Genomic DNA, 5,099 nt, shown 5'->3' with positions numbered 1-5,099 from the left:
TCCGAGAATGATGATTTAGAAGAAGTGAATATGATTAGCACTTTAGTTCAGGATAATTGGCTTGACACTTTACTGGTAGATTCTCTAGATGATTTTGAGGAAACCATTCTCTTTGATCAGATATGTGATCAATCTTTAGAAGAAGCTCTTGAGTATTTTAAAGATTCTATGGACCCAGAAATTCAGGCAATAGTTTTAGGTTTTTCGGAGAATAATGATGACCCTATGTTTGGGGTAGAGAACTAGAAGAATCTCTTGAGTATATTAAGGACTCTGAAGATCCGGAAATTCAAGCAATAGTTAGAGGTTTTGTATGTGAGTATTGAAAACTCTAAGTTTGGGGGTAGTGATGGTTCTTATGATTTTCTCATATCCCTAATTAGAGTCCTTAACTTGGGACTCGAGCCTTGTGCGTCTGAGATATTACTTGAGTCTTTTCAGACTCCGCAGCCTGATCCTCCTGTCAGAAGGTAACCCAGGTATTAGAGGCCCGTTTTTCGGACGAATCTATTTATCGAAACACACATATGAAGTTCAATTACGCGCCGCAGATAAACCCAGATGTCTTGAAAGAAACCTTAGATGAGGACGTGCTCCTTCGTTTCATTTTTATGAACCAGTGCAGTTGTCTCATGCTGGTGTCGGCTCTATTTGGTCTTATGGACCCACAATTGTTTCGACTATTGATATATGACTTTGGAAGGTGACAATACTTTTTGAGGTATTTGATGTCTAGCTAAAGACTTTAAATTTAGGATTTCCTGGGAGGCACCCACGCTCATGCTTACGGTAATATCCTTCCTTATTTCTTTTTCCATCCATCAAGTGGTAACAGTTTCTTCTTGTTCATGCTTTTAATTTCATCTTTAGAACATTGAGGACAATGTTAGATTTAAGTTTGTGGGTGGGGAATAAACTTTTTGTTAGCTTTTAGCTGCGATAAATAAACTCCAGAGCCTAGAAATTTATGCTTATTAAGGTTGCCACTAACCAATCTAAGTGGATGGGAACATCTTGGTTATCGGAGTTGAGGAACCAATCTGATTAGATGGAAACACCTAAAGAGTCTATTCATAAAATCACGGAGCTCAGGTGTTAGAATTAAAAAAAAAAAAAAAACATGGTAGTTTCGCCATATCTCGTTGAATCCTAATCCTTCTGTTTTTATTTTTTGAAGTATTTGGTGGGGCACACGATTCAAGTTGTTACCATTTCTAGGGTGAAATAGAGTGATTGAGATACCATAAAAAAAATAAAAAAAAAAAATATTGAGACCAGACCATCAGACCAACCGGAATAAATTCAATAAAGTCGACCACTGGTGCCCTTATATATGCTAGTTCTGTTGACCTAGAGTTAGGTTTATCGACCACTGGTTCCCTTGTATTTTCCAGTTGTGTTGATATTAGTTAGACCGATATCTCAGTCCATTAGGATAGGTTCATCTTGGCAGAGGCCTTTAGATAGACATGGGAAACACTGTTCACTTTAAACCATCTATTTTTCTCTTTATCCATCTTCTTAATCTTTCCATGTGATTGGTTGACTCCGGCTATGATGTCTAGAAACTATCTGAGTAGAGCTCTGTCACTTATATATGAATTATAGTATGCTGAGTGCAAACTCGTGTACATCAATTGGAATTTGGCATCAAGGTACTTCCTCCTATAATCAATGTTTGTATACCAACCAAGGAGATTCTTTAGTGCCTTCCAAGGTTCTGCGTAGATATCTAGGGTCTCGAGTAAAGGTTTTGTGGGTACACCTATGGTAAACCCTCCGGAGACAACACTCCGCCGCTAGGGCCACCTAGCGGTTTAACGGCTTGCTGCACGTGCTAACTGTAGTCATTTTATTTTCTAGAATAAATTTACTCGAGGACTAGCAAATAATAAGTTTGGGGGTATTTGATAGACACATTTTTGTGTCTAAATTGTCCTCAATGTCTGTATTGTTGGAACTTGATTTTTGTACTAATATTGTGCTTTTATGTATTTTTAGGTATTTTTGGAAAATTCGGCTCGAAAAGTTGTTCGGGGCACCCCAGAGAAGATTTTCTAAACGAACACTCATTTTGGATAAGGGGAACCTCTATTGCGAAGGGGCACCTTCTTTGCTATTCTCACCCTAGTTGTTGGATAACGGGCATCCCTTTCTTCTTCGTTTGAATATTCTTTTGGCGGGAAAATGTTGCAGCACACGGGCAGATTTAGGGTTCGAGTTTCGATCGTTTTATAGAGAGATTCAACGGCTGAAACTCTCTGTGACGACTTGATTGGGCCTAACAGACTTGGTTTGGGTCTTTGTCTCGACTAAAACTGGCCAGATAACCTGAAGTGAAGCAAAACAGAGGTGGAGTATTTTTCGGACTTCACTCATATTGTCACGAGTTGGTTGAAGATTTCCTGTGATAATTAGTTGTTGGTGTGTGTTTATACCGTGTTTTACTCTAAATGAACGAGATTGGAGCGTGCTGGGAGAAAATCAACGCATCAGGAATTAAATCTGGGAAGAAAATATTCCCGAGAATATTTTTCTTCACTGCCGATTAATTGAAGAATATATGAAGTTATAACGCATGATTCTGGTGTCTGGAGGAGTATATAATGTGTTGGAGTTGATTAGAATGAGGACAGAGAGTGGGGGAGAAGAACAGAGCGAAATTCAGAGATGCAGAATATTTTTTTTCTGCTACTGCACAAGGAGGAAGAACACGAAGAACAATGACGCCATAAGGCAGTCGCATAGCTACAGTAACAGCGACATATCCTATATATCGCTTACTGTTACAGTTATTTTGCAACAATTATTAGTGTTACAAAATCCAAGTTTTATTATTTTTCCTCCCTTTGAGCAATGAAATCAACTTTTGAGCGTGTTTCCATTATGATGAGCTAAACCCAATCCTTGGGGCGATGGAGGAAGCTGTTGTTTCGGTAAAAGTGATATATCTTTATTTTAAACTAATTATAGCAATTCTACTATGATTTTTGCATTGAACTAAAAATGGATTATATGATTTTGATTAGTTAGGTGTATTTTCTCTTGATAGAATATGCTTGCTTTAGAATTTTGATATTCTATGCTTGGATTAACATCTATTATTTTAAAAATCTACATGTCTAGGAAATACTATTAGCTACAATTTGAATGTTGAGTTGCGAAATTATTGTTTTATTAAATCACTAATATTGACCAATGGTGGAATCCTAGCCCCAGTCTCTCCACAATATTCACATCAACTTTTTATTTGAGTTTATTATTATCATTTATAAAATTTAAGTCTAAAAAGTCCTCTTTCACAAGTCTTGAACGAACCATCTTACTATAACTCAATTGAAAAATCACATCAATTTTTGGCGCCGCCGACGTGGACTTGTCTTTAGGCTAGAGTTTTTAGATTTTTTTTTTAGGTTTTTATTTGTTCTTCTTTACGTTTTTGGGTTTTTGTCTTTTCCTTACAGATTTTGGAATCTGGTGCGAATGAAAAATTTGCCAAAGCTTTTGGTGAATACTTAAAGATTTGGAGTAAAGGCAAAGCGAAAGGAGCGAAAGAAAACAAGAAGAAAAATTAATAAATGATAATAATAAGTCTTGAACGAACCATCTTACTACAACTCAATTGAAAAATCACATCAATTACATCTAATGAAGGAGAAACAATGCAGAGGCAGATGTTAGGTTCTCATGAAATGTGAGAAGATTCTCGCATAGTGGAGATTGATGAAATCATGCGAAGTAATGTTTTCTGAGGAGCATCTGCGAACTTAAAGAGATACAAAAGGTGAATGAAGCAAGTGAATAGTATGAAAAGCACAAATGTTTTTCTTCATGAGTAAGAAATTAATAAGAATTCTGTGTAGTAGACTTTTATAACTCAAGAGTAATAACAGAATGAAAAATTTTGTTTTCATATGATGATATCATATCAAGAGAAGGAAAATGTAAAACCTTTAAGTAAGACATTAATAGAAGGCAACATAAATTAAAACTCTAACTAGGGAGGCTAGGCATCTGAATGTGGCGTGCAACCTAGTTCGCATAAATGCAAGAAGAAAAAAGTAAGACCTATCGCACGTCATAGTGGAGGAAAACCTGGTAAGCATGACTCAAGGGAAAGCTACATCGACCCTGGAACTTGAGTCATGGAGATTTGGGGTGAAAAAAACGAAAATTCCCATCCAGGAAAGACACCTAAATCGAAAGATTGGGGTAATAAGATCTTTCCTAAGGAGTGCCGAAACTCGATCAAGGTGCCGAGGTACACGGTTGAGTCAAGAGTGCCCGGTATGTCTGGAGCTTACCTTGCCACTCTTGACAAGTCCTGACTATGATGCACTCGGTCCGAAGATACCCCACTTAGGGTACAGTCTCATAACCATAAACCTTATCGGTGGAGGGATAAGAGACTGCGAAATCAACTGGTTGTTGTATTACCGTATAGGAGGAGCCAACCTTAACCCGGTAGAGGTAAGCTTCCTTGAAAGGGCAACCAGGGGGAATATAAGGATGGCACCCTCCATTAGGGAGCTGAATTGTGTCAAAAGACGTAAATGTCATGAGGCTTTTTACTCATGGGAGTATTAAGGCTTGTCATATTTACGCACATAAGAAACCTGGAGAGGTAATAATAAAAGAAAAAGATAAGGCGATATCAATGGGTCGATACACTACAGTGTAAAGACTTCCTGCGATTTCGTCGCACAAGAGCAAAGAAAATTTTGGGCAAAATAAGACCTTTAAGTAGGAAGGAAAAATAAGACCTCATGAGAAAAATAAGGTATATACTAACTTTGTTTTTCAGGAAAATGATTATACTGCGAATAACTTCGCATGAAAACGGCATTATGCTCATTATCCCATCAATATGTGACAACTAACAGAGGCAGGAATGGGAATGCAAACATAGGAAGAATGTTATTTGTCACATTTGTTAGTCTCATGCGTGTGCGAGAAAGAGTGACATTTTTCTATGTGCGAATACAAGTATAGATCAAAGGGAACATATATTAAAGGAGCAAAAGTTAATACTTAAAAGATGTTCATTCCAAAGGACATAAAGATATACAAGAAGCAGAAAAAGAATTTACAACAAGCGA

Source organism: Papaver somniferum, chromosome 5, assembly GCF_003573695.1.
Source record: "Papaver somniferum cultivar HN1 chromosome 5, ASM357369v1, whole genome shotgun sequence".
NCBI lineage: Eukaryota > Viridiplantae > Streptophyta > Magnoliopsida > Ranunculales > Papaveraceae > Papaver > Papaver somniferum.
This window is presented reverse-complemented; position numbering follows the sequence as displayed.